This window comes from Carettochelys insculpta, chromosome 3 (assembly GCF_033958435.1).
Source record: "Carettochelys insculpta isolate YL-2023 chromosome 3, ASM3395843v1, whole genome shotgun sequence".
In the NCBI taxonomy this organism is placed as follows: Eukaryota; Metazoa; Chordata; order Testudines; family Carettochelyidae; genus Carettochelys; species Carettochelys insculpta.
The window spans coordinates 50,460,994-50,480,924 of NC_134139.1; the positions used below are offsets into that span (position 1 = coordinate 50,460,994).

Consider the following 19,931-nt stretch of genomic DNA (forward strand, 5'->3'; position numbering starts at 1 on the left):
CTGGGTGTGGTGCAACAGGGCGGGTACCAGAAAGAGAGGCACAAGCTACCGGCCTGCACCAGCCCAGGGAAGAGCACGTCGTGATACAAGGTAGCACAGACTGTGCTAGTCAGCCTGGGAGCTAGAGAACCACAGGGAGAATGTGCCATCCACCAGGCTCACCGTTTTAGATTCACTGCTGGTCGCTTCTGTTCTCTACCATGCAACACCCTACGGTGGTGAAACGTCGTTCACTTCAGATGAATTACATGCGGGGAGAGGGGAAGCTTGGCCCACCTCTGATTGTTTTTACATCTCTGGGAGGAGGCAGTTTCTAAACTGCAGGCTTTGCATTCCTTGTCAGATTCGCTCTCTGCAGTGCTGACTTCCACCTCAAGGGAAAAAAATCCTGTCAGAGCATTCAGCCCTGCAAACTGCAGGCCTACAGGAGTCAAAAAAGGGGAGCTTTGCCATTGACTTCAATAGAGGATCAGTCCCTTGGCTCACTAACCTCTGGGCCTCTGTTTGAAGGAGGACGGGGAGAGAATTTCTCAGAAGCAATGATAAAGAGGAAGTGGGCGCAGAAGAACAGGGAGGGGGGCAGGGAGGTGGAAAGGAGGGATACATATGTCATGGCTTACCTCAGAGCCCAAATTAGAAGCTGGGTAAAAAAATAAAATCACAGCAGGAAATAATGTGTTGCTTAAAATAGCAACATCAAATGGGAGAGAGAATGGGGAGTGGGTGGCGTTTGAGGCTGCTGCTCAGTTCCGCCCTCCATGGCAGGCTGATGAATATGTCTGCGCTACTTGTGTTTATGTAACAAAGGCCACTAAAGGCCAAGGCTGTATTTTTGCTCACACTGCAGGGGAGTCTGTGAGCCTTTTCTTCCCCCCGCCATAGCATTATGTGGGAGGAGACGCAATTGTACTTCCTGCCCCAGAAAAATCCGTGCTTCAGCATAATGCACGCAGTTACGTTGCCATGGCTCGGCTGGCTGGAGCCAAGTTCCTTGGGCCTGTGGTGTTTGCTTTCCGCCCTGCAAATCGCTCCTGCTCTCCAGAGCGCACCTGCAAGTACAGTGGAGCCAGTGGCAGCACTCTGCTAACACACGAGGCACAGATACGTGTTCCTACACATTTCATGCCCAGTCTGTTTATTTTGTAATGATTCACTCATATGTGAGACAGGTCAGGCAGTCCATTTCACTGCCGGCGCAGGGCTGCTCCTTAAATTTAGTCCTTGCCACGTCTCTAGGGAGATTGTTCCACACTGGGAGTTTTTTCCTGGTACATTCATTATATTCCAATAGGTGCATTAAAGACTGTGACATGCTCAGATACTAGGATAATGGGGGCCTCAGAAAGACCTAAGGTAGATTTTCAGTCTCTGGTTTCCTTTGGTTGATCACAACTAAGTTGCCTGAACATGGAGAAGCAGCCAAATGACCATATGACACGTAGTCTTAGCTGTTTTCTAAACTGTGGCCCATCCATGTACTAATGTGCTGTGATCCTTGCTGATCTCAAATGCTAAACCAAGACAGCTTTGGCCTGTAGCTCCAAAGACAGACGGGAGAGAGAACCCATAGGGCTGTAGGAACTTGGTGTTTCACCAAGTCTCACTGGGCCTCAGCACCTCTGAGTGGCGTGGGACATTGCAGTTCTGAGGTACCCCATCTCAGCTGTACAGTAAAATGAAGACCTTGGCCACCTGTGGCTGTGCAAATCCCACAGCAATATGCTGTAAGGTTAGGAGTGGTTTCCTGGCTAAATTCCAACTACGGGGATTACATGTTGCTGCATTACAAATTCTCCTGGCAGTGTCCTAGGACACATTTTTTAACACCGCACCCAGGGGTGGGTGCTTGGCAGAGGAGATTGGCCTCTGGTGCTAAAGACATAAGCCACTACTGGGTTACCTAAAAAACTGTCGCTTTCAACCCAACCTGCCACAGGCTCATCAGCTATGAGGCCCAGCCACCGCTAAAGGGAGCTAGAGCATCGCTCTGAGTGGGTGTGGGTCACACATATGCCCTGGCTGAGGAAGCTGGTCCCAGACTTTAGCAATCCCCTCTCATCCCCAAGTCAAATCCCCTTACAGGCCACCTCTTTTAATACTGCCCTGAGGCAGAGCCATGTGACATAGGAGTGGGTTGCCCAGTTTTCTCCTCACTTCTAGGCCTGAGCTGTTGGCTGGCATTGCTGTAAAATGTCAAACAGCTGCTGAGCGCCAGCTATTCAATGGCTGCATTTCAAGGGGAGGGAAGGCAAGCTCTTCTCTAGCATTTGTAAGATCGGCGGCTGCAGCCTGCAGTGGGCTCTGGGGATCGGGACACCTGTGTAGAGCTCAAATGCAGGATCGAGGCCATAATCCGTTAATCGCAAGTGCTTAAACTGGCACTCTTGGCATACCCCATTCTTAAAGTCTGTCAGAGTGTGCCAGTGGGGCAAGACCAGGTCAAAAGGTGTGGGACAAAAGCTGTTGTATAAATACAATGGGCCTGGCTCCCATCTCATGTATATTGGGAGAATTGTCAAAGAAAATGGCGGTAATGCTGGTGTAAGAGGAGAATCAGCCCCAGAGCTGATACACACTTTCTCACACAGACCCCCCCGCCAATGGGGGGCAGAGGGGCAGTGGTTCTGGGTCCCAGCATTTCCAAAGGCCTGGACCCCTCAGGCCCTTTAAATTGTACTGGAGCAGAACCTTACGAGCTGCTCTTCGGACGGCCTTGCTGCCTGCTTATCTTTTCAGTCAAACACAATACTTTCATGGAAGGAATTCCCCAGTATGCTTTCTGTCTGGGGCTTATATTTGCCAGGAATTGAATTTCCTGTAAATCTAGAGTAAGGAATGGAAAGCAAAGAAGCTAAAAAGAAAATTAGGTGCTATATATTTTAACCTGTTCCACAAAGATCATTGTAACAGATGTACTCCCCTAACCCCAACAAAAATAAGCATGAATCATTTGGGTTTACAAGTATTATTGGGGTTAATGTTCATTGCAAATTCTTATTTTTACTTTGCTCCCTCTTTTTAAAAAAAATTTCCAGCTGTGATTCTGACTTACACCGCCTGCAAATGAAAAAAGGTTGTTTTTGCCAATAGCAATGCACTGTGCATCTTCTCAACCATCTGGTTTTCTTCCCCAGAATGTGACAGTGTGGCCACAGGAAACCACTCTGGATTGTTCCCCAGTATGCTGACTGTGCCCATCTTCTTGATGTCTGGGGCTTCTCAACACCCCATCCTGCTGGACCAGAGCCTCTGGCCTCCCCAAGACAAGACACAGAGTTGGGGTTACCACTCCCCTGCAGAGCAATGCAGCCTCTGAACCACTTGAGCTCTGGGAGGTGTTCTGCAGTTCTAGTGCACAGCACCCAAGAATCCAACCCCCAAAAGGAATCAAAACCCCAAATGAATTCATCTTTCTCTTTGAAAAAGCTTTATACAGTGAAAGCTTATCAGGTGAGCTCCCTTTACCAATGAAAGAAGTTGCTCCCCTCATCCCCAGGTAGCAATTAGTTACACTGATAGTAAACAAAAGTGCTTTTATTAAGTACAAACAAGTAGGATTTAAGGGGTTGCAAGTAACAACAGACAGCTCAAAGTAAGTCACAAAAATAAAATGAAAAGAAAATGCATTTCTAGTTCTAATTCACTAATAAACCTGTTACATGTAAAATCTAACTCTAAACAGCTGTTCTTACTTCGAGTATAAACTTCAAGTCAGAGACAAACTCTTTTACTCTAATTTGGGTCATCAACCTTCTTTAAAATTCTTTGTATCCTTTTAGGATGTGATAAGCAGATTCCAATGCCAGCAGAAGACAAAGACCTGATAGCTTCCCATTGCTTAAATAGACTTCCCCCACCCCCTCACAGTGCCAATCCTTTGTTCCACATCACCCCTTCCATGGAAAAATTACCAGGTTCAAAATGGATTCCACTACCAGGTGGTATGGCCGCATGTCTTTCTAGGACTAACCGTCATTTGGACTCACAGGACAAGCAGGGCTGTTCACATGTCATTGAGTTGATCACCAAACCATTAGGCTTCTGGGGCAGCAGTAATGGCTCTCATTAGCACATTTAAACCTATAAATAGATTCACACTTTATATTACTAAAGTCACATACAAGAATGATACATGTCAAAAAATAGGATACACAGATCCAGCAGACTGTAACATTAATAGGCTACTTGAGGTATTTTGTTTAAAGCATCTTTGAGCTATGCATATTTATAAACCAAATTTCATAAAACATGTGAGGTGAGGGCATCACAATGGTTAGGTGAAGAATTCATGAAAGAAATAGGGTTAGTGGGAACAATTAAAGAACTGTGCTATAGCAAATATGGTGTTTTTTTTGAGTGGCTGGTTCTGAACAACAGTGCTACTTTCAAGAAAAACAGGTGGAATAGAGATTGTTGACTAGCAAGTAGAGCATAAGACAAAAGTCTCCAGGTTTCTGTTCCTGGCTGTTCTGTGGACCTCCTGTGTGAAGCTGGGCAAATCATTTAGCCCTTCTGTGCTTCAGTTTCCCCCTCTATAGAACAGAGATAATAAACTATTCCTAATTCATAAGAGGATAAATCCATTAATATTTGAGGTGAGCTGACATGCTGGGGTGAGAGAGGCTATTAAACTGGAAATTGCTGTTATAACCATATGCAGAGACTAACAGGGCTGTCTGGGAACCAGAGACTAGACTTGAACTTGATCATCACTCACCCTAAGGCAAGTTTTACATGACCACACTGGCCAGGAAATTGCAGGTCTGCAAGAGGAGATGGAAAAGGAGCAGAAGCCATATTGATCGGTACAAACACGCTTACAGCGTCCAGCTGAGTATGAATAATACCTGCTTTTTCATCATCCTGAATTCTCTGTCACTGCTGAAGTGCTGCTGTATACTGATGCATCCCACTGCTGTGACTCAGGTCTGAGTCATGGGCTGCCTCTCTAGCGCGTAGAACCACTCGCTGGGATGAGACCACAGAAATCACAAATCTCCTCAGGTCTCCTGCGGCGACTCGTCATGGAGGTATGGATGGCTGTTTACAAACAGGTCCAGAACAAATTTCATTCTGGGTGCGCTTCCATTGACTTGACATCAGGGATCCATGTTAGAGCAGAGCAGGAAATTCAGCCAGGAGGGGAAAAAAAGAGTCAGCAATAAACACACATACACACACGCACTCTCTCTCTCTGGCGAACATTTAATTCCCATTTCCCAAGTAGCTCTAGTGCATTTGAACTAGGTGAGATGCAATACTTGTAACTCTAAAAACCTTCTGCCACTCTCACTTTTACCGGTCACAGCTCAGAGCCAGGCTGGCAATTGCAAAATAGCATGCCAATTGTCACCTCTCAGTATAAATCAGAAACCAAAGGGGGAAAACCAAAGTGAAAGAAGTGCTTGGCGTGACGGAATTATAAAATGACATCATTCAAATAGGGCTTACCACAGGCAAGTGCATAATGAAAAACACAGCTCCTTGCTTGCTGTTTGTTATCCCTTTTGTGGCTGTGCCTCGATACAGGAACCTTACGCTTTTAGTGTCACTGCTAGGTTGCACCTGGGACACTCCAAAACCACTGCTGGGGTGTTTTTCCTATGCATACCTATCATGTTGAAAAAGCCATCTGGTGCTGTCCAGCTAGTACATGCACCACTGCCTGACATACACTTTGCAGTATCCTTGAGACTCAACTCTGCATTGAAGAAAGACTGGAACACATTCGCATCTTGTGTAGATCTTTGCTGCTCAATTGACTTCTGCAGAGCTATGACGACAATCTACCTGAGCTGAGGATCTGCACTGCTGTTGACCTGTGCATCATCTGTTCTGTGGATACTTAGGCCTAATCTACAATAGAAACACTTTGGCAGTATTAGCTGTGTTTCCACTAGAAGGGTTAATCAATATAACTATCCAAGCAAACCTTTTTTTGTAGGGGTTCTTTGTCAGGCAGTTTTTCCATCAAAATAAGCTATTCTGATAAAAGGAATTTTCTGCCCATATAATTGCATATCTGCTGTGGCACCTAGCCATATACACCAGCAAATGATTCTAGTGTAGACCTAGCCTTAGGTAGCTTCTGCATTCAGGACAGGTCTACCAGTGATTTCACCGGCATAGCAGTAAGGACTGTGCCTGTGGGCTCCTGTCTCGGAGACAGCATGTTGTATGCTTAGAAAGGCCTCATGTTTCATGTTCCCTCTTTCCATACATTGAGCTTGTCTGCACATCACTTTATTTAATTTGTGAATCTGGACCACTCTACATAAGCTCCCAGACACAAAGAAGAAAAAAAAGCAAATCCAGTGCCACCAGCAGATACTCCCAAGTATTAGTGATTTCAGCAGTACCAAGAGCTTTGTTCCGGTAACTTTCTGTGTGTTTGCCAGCAGCCTTATCAACCGTGCAAATAAAGGGCCATTTCAGTAAACGTATTACATCTTTGGTTCTCTTTGCTGTCACCCTGTTGCCATTTTTCCTGATCATTGGTACCAGGGGAAAACAAAACAAATAACAGCTTTAATGCATGTTTCCCTGTTGGCTAACTGTGTGGACACAATAGCCTTCACTATGCAGGAACAGGAGTTGGATTGCACTAGGAAATATTCAATCCCTACAATACTTCAATGCACAGATTACAGAAGAGGCAAAGGGGCAAAACCGAGCAATGGGTTCAGTCAGGATGGTTGAGCAGAATAAGAACCTGGAACAGGACTAGCAGGAGGTGACTGATACAGATCCAGAGTGAACTTTATCAGGAGAGGGGAGAGAGAGAGAGACAGAACAGCAGGTTGTATAGGTTAGAATGTAGCAGGACCAGGAAACACAAGCGGGTGTTTAGCACTGGGATAGCAGGGACTATATCACTGGTCAGGTGGCATGCGGAGGCCAGGGCTGTGAAGGAGTCCAACTACAGATCAGCAGGAGGAGAGGCAGCGCAAGATACAGACACGGTTGCGTTGTGTAGGCCACTTATTTACCTTAGCAGTAGCTGATGGTGATAGTTCACCAGAGCCACTCACCAATGCAAATAAGAAAAACAATGAATTTGGGAGTAATTGGCAGGGACAATTTAAACACATATTAATAAAAACAAGCAGTCATGTAGCACCTTAATTACTAACAAATTTATTTATTAGGTAATGAGCTGTCATGGGGAAGACCCACTTCTTCTGATTTGGATCAGATAATAAGAATCCAGGGTTTCCATAGCTGTGGGAGGCAAGGAACAGGGGGAAGGAGGAAGAGAAGAAAAAAGTTGGGGATTACACGGTTACCCCTCTGAGACAGATATTAAAGAAAGTCAACCTTACTGTACATGAGAAATACAGTGAAGGGTAAATGTGCAGTACAACAGACATGATTTTATTAACAATCATACTAAATCTGCCAAGAAATATCAGACAGAAATCATACTAATGATCAGTGGTTTTCAACCTTTTCCATACGGCAACCTCATGTTTCAACACCAAAGAATTTGGGAATCCTTGCCTCATCCACCTCCGAAAAAAGATAGGATGATCACAAACTAACATAGGCCTGTGTCCAATCCCAACAATGAGAATTTATGCACGAGCAATTCGTTTTTTTCATGAAGACACAGAAAGAAGCAGGGGGGCTTACTTTATACATGGATGCATTTGTCTTGAATGTTATGATAGAATATTTGATCGAAAAGTTTGTGCATTTTGATCTCAACACTTCCCAGAGAGCCTGACACTTAAAAAAACCCCTGGAATGCAACGACAGGGTTAAAAATGATAGAACTTCTCAGTCATTCACTTACACTTCACAAAAATATCACATAACATGGGCCAAATTCCTTTTTGATGTGAGTCACTGAAGTGACGCCACAGATGGCTTTAACCCAGTTTGTTAAATGACTGGAAGAAGGTCAGTTAGAAACTGTATTTTTCCCCCTCTAAAATAGTTCCTGGAATTCTGCTTGCAGATACATCACTTTGCTTTTTGCTGATGTAACCGGGTGGGTGGTGCATCTGAATAGCATTTTGTTTGCATTTTGCTTTCAGAGTGTTGCTTTTTTGTTGTTGTTGATTTCTTCTAAGAAACTCTCACACAAGCCTTTTTCCCCCACCTTCTTTAACTGCATCTGCAGCATCCAGCCACAATCCTTCCAGAGAGCAGCATGGCTTGAACAATGACGACACCACACACTTAATTTGTTCCAGCCTTTTTCATGCTGACATTTGAGAACCAACGTCATCAGCTGCTGAGATTTCATTTCGACTGCCTAAAATAACAGACCTGCTCATCACCCACCTTATCCTGAATAACCATTTGTTAATACAGCCTGGCCCTCAACTCATCTTTCCTGCCACACAAACAGGGGCAGGTGTTGGTAGCGAAGAAAGCAGCAAGCACTGAAGACACCTGGAGACATTCTGGCAGGCTGCAAAAATAAAATAAAGTAAAATAAAATACAATGAGGTAAAGTGATATCTTTGTAAAGAGGTAAATGTGCTTTAAAATAGCACAAAATACGTACAAGGGGCCCACCCTGTTTTAAGCCTATACACAGATGTATAGCAGCAGGAACTGCAGTCAAATCTCTTGCTGCCTGTGCAGCCACCCACAAGACCTAACCAGGCCTGATTCTCCACCCCAGTCACAGACACCTGTGTCATATGAGTGTGAAACACTGCCAAATCACAGTTCACCACTCACTTGCATGAAGCCCAAATCCAAATCCTGGTGAGCTTGGGGGGAGTTTTTCCATTCACATCCATGGGCACGGAATCAAGTCTGCAGCTTGCGGGGTCTGACACCCTATTTGCACTCACTTGGCCCAAGGTGAGTGACTGCGCAAGTTGCAGGGTCACGGAGACTTGGGTCCAAAGTCACTGCAAAGAGCTTTCACGAAGAGCACTGTTGGCAGAGTGGGGAGTTTTTAATCCCCAATCGACAGTCTGAATTTGCTCCATAATAGTGGGGATTAAGAGTCAGATTTATAAGGAGTTAGGTGCCTAATGGGGCTCACATAATTTCAAAGGGGCAGCCGTGTTAGCCTGTAGCTTTACAAAAAACAAAACAAGCAAACCAAAAAAACCCACCAAGCAGTCCTGTAGCATCTTAAAGACTAAGAATTTATTTATTAGATAATGAGCTTTCATGGGTAATGACCCACTTCATCAGATTTACGTAAGTGCTTAAGCAGGTTAAGTTCCTGATGCCCACTGAAATCAGTCAGGCACCTATGCTGCCTAGCTGGTTTCGAAATTTCCATTAGGCATCTATTTGCATCTCTAAGCACCTAAATCACTTTGTGAAGCTGGCCCCAAGTCACTAGCCTCAGAAGAGCGTTTGGGGACTTCTGTGAGAGGAACTTGTGTTATTGCCACTGGACAGGTACCGTCAATATTCTAGTAACACACCTGGCGATGGAGACAAAGCTATTATCTCTATACAAAAAACAGCTCACCCCTTTTCTCCTTACTGAACACCTGTTATGGTTCTCGGGGGGCTCATACCTGAGAGTCACAAAAGTGCCAGAATGGTACTTGCTTTTGCAACTATGTCACACAAGGGACCTGATTCTGCACTGTGTTATGTCTTCTGTTGTCTTTTATACCATTGCAAAGTGAAATATCAGGTTACGTCTCCAAACTACATTTGTAGTACGAATAGTGCCTGGAGACCTGCATCCAGATCAGAGTCCCATGATGTCTGCCAGTGAACAGACATATAGTCACAGACATGCAGAGGGTGGGCAGGAAAACAGAGTCACAAGGTGGTGAGGTAACTGGCCCAAGATCATAGGGCTGACATCCCTGGCTCTATGCCCACTAGGTCAATCTCTATCCTCCTGCACACTCCCCAATTTTGAGACCATTCACGTGTATTGCCTCGGCTGCCCATTTACGAATGGTATATTCCACTGTGAAGGCTGGCAACAATTTCATTCACTTCTTTCCCTTCTTTTGTCCTCCAGGGCTGAAAGGTTTTTATAAACAATATTTACTCAGAATTAGCTGGGCACTCTCATTCCTGCCATACATAATCACATGTAGTGATTGCTCCGCTCCCTTGGGTAATGTATAACAAAAGGGAGTGGGCCTGTTAAAACCTTGTCCGCTTTTACTCTGGGTTGAAGTCAATAGAGTTATTCTGGGTTTATGCAGGTGTAAAGAGGGCTGGACTAACACAGGGACTATAAGGACTTGTAGCCTGAGGCCCCATAAAGAGTCTTCAGGATGCAAAAATCCAGATCTTTTTGCAGGACCCCCCGTTAGCCTGGGGCCATAGGCTGCAGCCACTAATGCCCTTGTGTTAACCTGGCCCTGACAGGTAAGGGTGGAGGGAACCGGCTTTGCACTGCAATCTACCCCCGCTGGGCTGGAGCTGATCCAAGAAGCTCCATCCGCACAGAGTGCTGGTCTGCAGGCACTGCCACACAACTTCCATTGGCCAGGAATCAAGCCCAGTGGGAACTATCGGGCAGTGCCTGCAGATAGGGTCATGGAGCCACCTCCCCCTTCTCTGCCTACAAGTGGGGACATGCCAGCAGCTTTTGGGAGTGGCACAGAGCCAGAGAACATGCCTCAGACCTGCTGTGTTACCAAACAGGTGTTGCCTGAGGCAAGTGCCTTGTGCCCCAACCCCAAGCTACTCTCCTAGGTGCTAACTCCCTTGCAGATTTTTGCATCCCCACCCCAACCTGCCTTGAGCACTCCAAATCCTTTGGCCCCAGACTGGAACCCCCTCCCCCCCAGCACTCTGAACCCCTCATTTTTGTCTTCTCTTTAGAGCTTAAAGGAAACCCTGACCTCCGCCTTCCCTTGCTTGACTCTGATTATTTTGTTTTAAATTAGAAAAAAGTGCTGTATACAGGGGCCCCACAAAGCATAATAGCCCTAGGCTCACACAAGAGTTAATCTGGCCCTGGATGCAAATGGGATCAGAGCACTGATAATACATGAATTCAAGTTTGTATAGAAAAAATGCAAATTCTGTATTTCACTCCAACCCTGCCTTACTCCACCCACTTTGCTAGGGTTCCACACAGGGAGGATCAAGGAAGAATGTTTGCCCAAGGTATTATATTCCCATCATTTGCAGCACCCAATGCTGATGCAGAATGAGGAGGGTTAGTGCCTAATGCACCAACAGCCTGGCCTGGCACCTCCTGTAGCATTTGTCTGTGAAACTCCAGGGGGTTGGGGGCCAGAAGAAGGTCCCCCTGCACCAGACCGAGGTGCCTCGTAGCCAGCAGGTGAGAACTACACAAGCAGAAGGCAGGATCCCGCCTACCTAGGAAGCTAGGGACCCGCCCTGAAAGCCACTTGAGCAGAGGAGTGTCCCGAGCTCCACCACTGATCAGTGGCCAGGGGAGCAGGAGCAGGAGATGGCTTTCCACCACCAAAGGCCAAAGATCAGCCAGACCATGACTGTGCCCCACGCCTTCCTCTGCCCCCGTACTCCTGCGCCTTGCACAAGCGGAAGCTGTTGAAAGCCTCGGAGATCCGGGAAGCGGGCTGGGCCGGGCGCAGAGAGTCACAGCCACCTAACGCTGCACCCCTTCGGGGAAAGGGCCCTGAGTCACCGCCGCCCACCGCCCCTGCCTAGGGGCAGCTTTCGCACCTGCGCCCCGCCTGAGCAGGGCCCCCCGCGCGGGCTCCCACCTCCCCACGTGTGCGGGGGGCTAAGCCACAGCCAACCCCTGCCCTGCTCTGGACATGGGGACAGGAGCCCAGGAAACCTACACCACGCTGCCCTGTAAGGCCCGCCCCGGCTGGGCCAAGCGCTCAGCTGTTCGTCAGCACTCACATGTCTAGACCCGCGCGCTTCTTCTTCCAGGAAGGACTGCGGCAGAGAAACAACCAATCAGCTTCATCTGTATTTGCATAAAGCTGATGGCGACAGAGAACTGGGAAAAGTGTGAGAAAGGAGCAAAGAACGGTCTTTTTTTCCACTCGGGATGACGGAAAAACGCTTCGAGCCCTCCCTGAGCGAAGGCTGTCTAGTAAGACAAGGATAATAAGCTAATAGGAATTGTACTCTAAAAAAAGTTGGTCCTCCTACCTGTACAAATACAACAATAGAGGTGGTTTATATATTACTGCAAGTGAAAGAGTTTAATTGCCCGGATGATCCTCAGTGGTCTGGGGTGCAGGCTTCAAACCTGTAGCTGTCTAGCGACAGAGTGGTTCAATTCCACCTTTCGGGCGTCCATACCCCAAACTTTTACCTTCCCCACCCTGTACCTCTCCAAGGGCACTTTCTTTTTTATAGTACCTGGTGGTTGGTCAACTGTGCTGCGACTTGTGCAGGCCCTACTGGCAGCTATATCCTAGGTGCTATGATCTGTGGAAAGTCTCTTGTCAATTAACAGTTGATTAGGGATGCTCTCCAGAGGGTTCACCAATAATCATATTAATTAATGCATTTATTTGATGTAGCTGGTATTATTAGTGAGGTTGCATATTATTAACCAGAGGTGCTGTTGATTCAGGAAACATTTAGTGATTGGAGAGATTTGCAGTTCTTGAAGGGGGGGGCCCTCTCAAATATTATTTTATTAGTGGGATTACTGATGGGTGAGGTTCTTGCTGACTGGTTATCTTGTGTTGCCTCCTGGTGAAGTTTCCTGGTTATTGCCATATGGGAGTTGCTTGCATTGGCTTCCACCCACCCAGTGAACTATCGCTGAAGTACCACTTCCCTTCTGTCTAGGACAACCACAGAATGAGCAGATAGACCCCAAGTTGGGGAGCATCATACCCACTCCCTTATGTACTCTTCTGATTCTTGGGCCACGCTGTACCTCATGGGTGATGCCCCCCGCACCAGATACTCAATAGACTTTAGCTTAAAACACCCACTATTTGTATTTGGGACGAGGCAGGTTAGGCCTTCAGGCTTCCTCGTTTTAAATTGTATTGATGCAACCTTGTTCATGTCAACCTACCCCCCAAACCCCGATCTCAAATGCTCTATTGCGTTAAATGTACCTTTGCTGTTACTCACTTAAACATTAGCTACAATAAAACCATAGCTGTTCTTTTCTTTTATGGCTTGACTAGTGAAGGAGTCAGGCATGTCAACAAAACAAGCTAGCCATTTTTTAAATTCTTCCCAGAGCGTGATACCCAGCTATAGTTGCCTTCCTCCTTGAGCCAAGCATGCACTGGTGCTCAGCACTGCCGGAAAAAGGTGACACACCTTTGATGACATTGCACATGGGGAAGGAAAATTCACAGTTAACTGGATTCTGCTAAACAAATCCTTATTAGTGTCATTTCACATCCTGCGTGAGAGGAAAAAGTAAAGCATCACATGCTCTGGAGTTGCTCCATACTGAATATGCCTTGGCTCCCATCCACAATATCATGAAGACTGAACCCAGCAAAAAACACTGGTGCTAATGTAACCCAGTCCCATGAAAAATAAAGGTTAATGTGATGCTGAAAAATGTATTCCAGGTTGGAGGGGTTAATTCTGTGATTGCCAATTGCGGAAGCTTCAGCACTGAGGATTTGAAGGGCCTCAAGCAAGCGGAAGACTCCACACTACCCCTGTGCGGCAAACTGAGACCACTATTTCCTCCCTTCTGGTCACACTGTCAGAAGTGGGTGTTCTGAATCCTACTGCTTGAGGGTGGGTATGGACCAGCCCAAAGGATGTTGTGCCAGTAAAAGATCATGAGGCTCAAGTGTTCATTGGTGCTGGTTGTACCTAACGCTGCCCCTGAGTGACCCTGTTTCCATTACACAAATTGACTCATTTGGTCTGATGGAGTTTGGGGCAAAAGACCATGAAGCTCTCCCAGTACCATTATTATCCAGCTGAAACCTAATTGGCTTAGGTCTAAGTACCGCCACCAGTCAGAGAAACCTCCACTTTTGCACTAGCCTGTACCATCGTTTTTATGAATAAACTGGCCTATAGTTTTCTGGTGCTCTGAAGCCCACATGTCACTTCAAGGCTTTTTATTTATTTGTAGGATCTTCACATGAGTTTTCCACGCTGCAGCTAGGAGCGACATGAATTCCAGATGGCTATCTGCCTTGTGTGCCATTCCATCTGTTGCTATAAATCAGTCAGCTTATGTCCTCTGCTCATAATGCACTTTCTGTGTGAAATACCACCCTGGCCTCAAAAATTAATTAATGTAATGCAATTTGGCTTTGGGCTTTTTGTCTCTATCAGGGGTAGCTCTGGAATGGCCTTTAGCCCACAGTGGGCAGCTGAGAATGGCAGAGCTAGCTGCCAGCTTCGTAACAGAACACAATAAGGCTCTTTCATGTGTGCTGTATAAGGGAACATGTTGTTTATGTCTGTTTTGTTTTTTTCCAAGAAGCAATCTGGGATTAAATTATGACAATCAAATTCTTATATTCCACCCCACGCCCCACACACAAGCACACAGATGAGGGTTATGTGCTCTGAGCTAGAACTGAACTGTACAACCAACCAGCTTGCATCTGTTCTGGCGTGGACTTTGCTTGTTTCAGCAAAGCAACAGGAACAAACCTGCTCCCATCCAATCCTTTTACAAGGCCATGCCAGATTTAGAGCGTGTGTAGTAATCTACCCCTCAGGGAAGCTACTGCATGTCACACACATTGCCCAAAGGGCAGTAGATCTCCTGCTCCATGCAGGTTGTGGTAAGCAGAGCTGGTTGCTGGATTTGTGGGGTCCTATGCAAAGGAGTATCTAAAAGCTACCCCAATGCACACTTGCTGCTTCCTATAAAGTCATTTCTTCCCCATGCCTTTGCACTTAACACTTCCACATCCTGCCTGTCTGTGGTCCCTAGTGAGTGGGGGGCAGCACCCTCACATTCCCCCTGCTCTGCTGGCTCTGATGCTCTACCAGACTCGCCTGGTACTCCAGGAATGGAGCTTCACTAACAGAGGCTGTCCACACTAGCACCCCCCTTTCGAAAGGGGGATAAGAACATAAGAAGAACATCAGAACAGCCATACTGGGTCAGACCAAAGGTCCATCCAGCCCAGTATCCTGTCTGCCGACAGTGGCCAGTGCCAGGTGGACCGAAGACAATGATCAAGCGATTTGTCTTCTGCCATCCACCTCCAGCCTCTGACGATCAGAGGCCAGGGACACCATTCCTACCTTTGGCTAATAGCCTTTTATGGACCTAACCTCCATGAATGTATCTAGCTCTTGCTTAAATTCTGTTACAGTCCTAGCCTTTACCGTCTCCTCTGGAAGTGCTTCTTTTGATTGCGTGTGGCTCATCTACACGGGGCCCTTTTCAAAAGGGCCTCACAGACGTCGAAGTCCCCTTGTTCCTATAGTCAGACAGGAATAGGGGGATTTCGACGTGTGCGGGGTTCTTTCGAAAAGGCCCCTGTGTAGACAAGCCGCGCGCGATTGAAAGCGGCCCTTTCAAAGTACCGCAGCTGCCATTATGCTAACGAGGCACTGCATATTCATTGCAGCACCTCATTAGCATATCCCAATGTGCCTCATGAGCATCCCCCTTTTGAAAGGCGGGTGCTAGTGTAGACCCAGCCAGAGGCACAGCTTTTACATGGGTGGAGTGGGCAAGAGAGTGGATAGAAAGTGCCTCTTTTACCTGCTCAACACAAGGGTGAGCGACACTTGCAGTCCCAGCATTCAGGATTCCACAAGGTGGGGGAGGCTGGAGTAGGCATGTTAGGGAAACCAGCTGTGCATCTGGGAGCTTGGGGAGAAATGGTGTCTCTTTTGGGGCTGTGGGACCCCTTCCACTCTCCGCCTACAGGGCTGCCCCTTATGGGTGCAAATTAACCTCATGATGGTAGAAGAGTAAATAATGGATTCATTCTCTTATGTGCTGGCACAGGAGACAGAATAGCTCACAGCCAGGGGAACTGGAAGCTGGCTTTCCAGCTGATGCCTTGGAGGGGTATGGGTGGTCTGAGGCCCTCAGAAGAGTGGTAAGGTTTTTGTCTGGTACCTTCCAATGAGCCCTACGGCTAGAGTAGAACTTCAATGCTGAACCGAATGGTTACTTCACAATGGACAAGCAACTAAAAACTTCGGCTAACCCATTTCATGACGCCATGCAGCCGTTGCCAGAGCCATGGATTTGGATTCAGTGACTGATCTGGTAAAGGGCTTGGCGTTTGACCCCCCAGGGAGTGATCCAAGCTACTTCCTACATGCAAAGGTCTCAGCCAAAATTAATCGAACCGTCTAAAAATGGTTAAAATGCAAGCCAAAGACTCTTTGGCCTCTTGCTGCGTGGGAGTTTTGCTTTTGCTTTTGAACTGAACAGAAGTTACCTGGCTTTGTTTTCCAAGCGGCATCACAGTGTGCTCTGGAGGAAGAGTTGGAGTGAATGGGTGTGATGTGGCTCCTTATGCAGATGCCTGACTGGACTCTGACTCAGTGAACATGTGTTTATGGGTATAACTGCATGCATTTGTTTGGTTGTGCAGATAACAGTGGCTCTACAAGGGTTGAACAAAGGACTGCCAGATCCAAAAGAATAAGGATCTGAGACCCAGTCTGAATAGTCTGGAGGAACTAGCACTCCTAACGACTTTTGTGGTCCAGCCACTAGAGGGGAACAAAGACCCATGCTTGGTTAATGTAAGTTATATATGCATTAACAGGCCCAGCTTATCAGCTAGAGTTAAAGAGTACAGAGCAAAGCCTGGGAAGTGAGGAGTGCAAAGCTGAACTCTATGCCCTCGGCACTGTTTTTAGGCTGCCTGTGTGTTGGGATTGTCTCCCTAGGAATTAATATGGCAGCTAAAGATCAACAGGGAAGTCAAAGCCACACCCTTCTTCGTGGGTCGTGGGACATGTGGGTTTGAGCATTGTCATTATGCAGTTTCTACACCAGTGGACGTGATCCCTGCACTGGGCTGATCCGGCTGCAACAACTTTAGGCACCACAGCATGGGATCTGGACCACTCTGTCCTTACGTTTTTTTATGAATGGGGAAAGCTGAGTTCTCAAGCCTGGGCAAGAGCCAGGGGCTATTGTCTTTGTGAGTCAGAGACGTCACGGAAACACTGCAGGGTTTGCTTTTGAACAGAGTGTACCTGTGTGCATCCCACACATGTACACACACAGCTAGCGAGGCCGGAGCACAGCAGAGAAGCAAAGAGTTTTTGCTAATAGTGTATTGACCTGAAGTCCTTAAATGTCATTAGACACACGCTACTCCCCTGGCAAAATGTTGGTGGGTGTGACTCACGCAAATGGCTAGAGCTAGACAACCCCTCATCGAGCAAGACTCTATTGGAAACTAAAGAGGTGTCAGTGTTCTCCCCTCCAGCACACTTCCCAGACCAAGTCCAAGTCTGACCACTTTGGTTTTGATAAGAGCTGGTCAGAAAACGTCCTTCTCTCCCACTACAAAAAAAGGAAGCGTTTCATCAAAAATCTGCAACATCAGAACATGAAATTCTTCCCTAAAAATAGCCAAAAAAAATCAGAAAACAAAACCCGAAAAAGTGCTCAAAATCAGAGAGTTTTTTGACTTTCTGAGGGTTTTCTGCTGAAAAAAAAATCAAATTTTCAAGGAAAGCGGTCGCTCACCGTGTGACGCTCATTGTCTTACAATCCCTTTATTTCCTCAACAGAAGGAAAGAAAGAAAGAAAATGTGTTTTGGTCAGCCATAGTCTTTCTATTTGGTAAGTCATCCCATGTGGAAATAAAAAGAGGAGTGTAAGATGTACGGAATACACATTCAATGGGATGCAGAGACAATTCTTGCTCTCCCTACTCACGTGAGCAGTGCCAGGCACGAGTAAGATAAGCAGGGGTTGGGAGCTGCTGGTTTGTGTTGGGTGCTGAGCTACAACTCCATTTGACTTCAGTGAGAGCAGAGAGTTCTTCGCACGTCACTGGGGTACTGTGCACTTCATGGGCTCTAATATAGGGATGAGCAAATTTTTTACACTGGTCCCCGCTTTTCATCCCTGCAATTAGTAGCGGCCCCAACCCATCTAATGGCATCCAAACCAATGGAAATTTTGGTTATGTTCATATTGGAAAAAAAAATACTTTTGGCACGTGTAAGAAAATAAGTCTGTAGAATGTAAAAACCTTATTTGTCAGTATATAAATGTGAGTACAAATATATAAAACAGGAACATATTTCAACATTTTTAATGCGATAGATGAGCCTGAGACCCAGCAGCCAATCGTGCTGCACCCCCTTATGAAATTTCACAGACGCAACCACAAGGGGGCTCACCCCCCACTTTATTAGCAGCATACAGACTCTCCAAAGCAGACGCCTTATATCCGAACTGCAGCATAGATTGACTCATCTGTCTCTCTTTCTAGTTCTGCCTCGCTGAAAGTTACAAATAGAATTCATGTACTGGCGGGGACTACATGTTTCTATAATATGTTCCAAACTTTTCAAAGAGTGCTAAATAGCTGCTTAGAGTTTAAAACCAAAGATTTAAAAACATATATATTTTTACCACTGACGTTGTTCTATTTCCCTTTGCACTTCATGCCACTCAGTTGGGAGCTGTGTTGGTCTTTTGGTTTATAATCTGTGTCAAGTCAGTTTCACTTCCTGCTTCTCACATACTAGCACAATGCAGTATTCTTGGGTCACAACAAATCAAAGGCTTTGTTTAAATCCATAAAAATGGAATGGAAGAGTCTAACTGGTGTTGGGCGAGAAAATTTCCCAGACCACGAGAGGTCAATATTGTCTAGTAGCATAATGAACACTTCCTCTGTTTACTGGGCTCTTAGAAGACATTTGGGGCAAATTACAGCTAAATAACAGCTCAGAACACTGAGAGGCAGGAGTCGTGGCTGGAAACAAACTTTATGGGACCATGGAAAACTTGGGCCACACCCGTGGTAAATGGTCATCCTGCTAACTAAAATCATGCTGAATTACATATGTTGCTGGATGAGAGAGTTCCAGATTAGAGAGGTTCAGCCTTTGGTGGAAAGGAATTTGCCATTTTTCCTGACACAGAACTCTTTCTGCAACAAGACTGTAAAATGGTCTGAAGATGTAAACCTCATTCTGAACAGCATCGCTCAAAATATAAATCATGGCCAGGATGCATTAGAACTTGGTGTACACACTGCTAAGCTGTATCTCTATCATCTCCCAGTGGTTGACCTGCCATTATATACACTCTGGGCTTGTCTATACTGTTTTTCTTCTTTTATTTCTTTCATAACCCCCCCGCGACTTTTTAAAAAAAAAAAAAAAAAACTCCCAAAAACCTAAAGCGTTCACACAACCAAACAGGATAATTCGAGATAAGAAGGCTTTTCCCTTGAATAAATTACTCCAGCTCTGCCAGATGACTTTTGCCCCCACTTCCAAGGCTGAAAAGGAATGTGTGTGAACAAAGCACATCCATTATTGACTCATGTGAAAGCTCCTTTTGCAGTGCTGTGGCTGTAAATTGTGGCTGCAAATGAGAACGCTCCATTTCACTAGGCTGTGCCTGTGTGAATGCAATTTTCCGACATTACTTAATTAGACATTAGAAAGTCGAAATAAATAATAAGTGAAAAAAAAAACTGTAGTGTAGACATAGTCTCTGTCTTCTCCTTACTAAGAAACGGGATGCTGCTGCAAAGAGGGTCCTAGCAAGGCAAAGCTAAGAGATCTAATGAATCACCTAGTCACCAGAAGAAATGTAGTGCTGAGAAATTAAACATTTATAAGCCAAGGTTTGTGGCTGCTTTCCAGGACCACTGATGGGGATGGGGGAATAAAGGGGACAGTTGCCTCAGGACCCAGTGATTAAAAGGGGCCTGGGCCCCCCGCTCTCTGCTACTGTGGCGCCATATGCGCTGAGCGTCTCTGAGGGCTGGGCAGGAGAGGTGCCGTGCTCTGGCGGTGCAGAGGGTGGCTGGCCCTGCCTTGTCCCTACTTTACAAAGCCCCTTAGAGGAGCGCAAAACTGCCCCCCTCCACCTTGCCCAGGGGCCCATGCAGGCTGTCAGCCTT

At 46.3% G+C, this 19,931-nt stretch overlaps 1 long non-coding RNA gene and 1 other non-coding gene across 2 annotated transcripts; one reads left to right on the forward strand and one right to left on the reverse strand.

Annotated features, from left to right (window-relative positions):
* Positions 1-3,539: 3,539 nt before the first annotated feature.
* On the reverse strand, positions 3,540-11,819 carry LOC142010273 (uncharacterized). The gene is made up of 4 exons (XR_012644752.1): positions 11,794-11,819; positions 8,290-8,419; positions 4,848-7,221; positions 3,540-4,080 (listed from the first exon to the last, which is right to left on the reverse strand). It is a non-coding gene; the product is annotated as an uncharacterized LOC142010273 (long non-coding RNA).
* Positions 11,820-12,107: 288 nt separating this feature from the next.
* On the forward strand, positions 12,108-12,194 carry TRNASTOP-UCA (transfer RNA opal suppressor (anticodon UCA)). The gene has a single exon. It is a non-coding gene; the product is annotated as a tRNA-Sec (tRNA).
* The last annotated feature ends 7,737 nt before the right edge of the window (positions 12,195-19,931 follow it).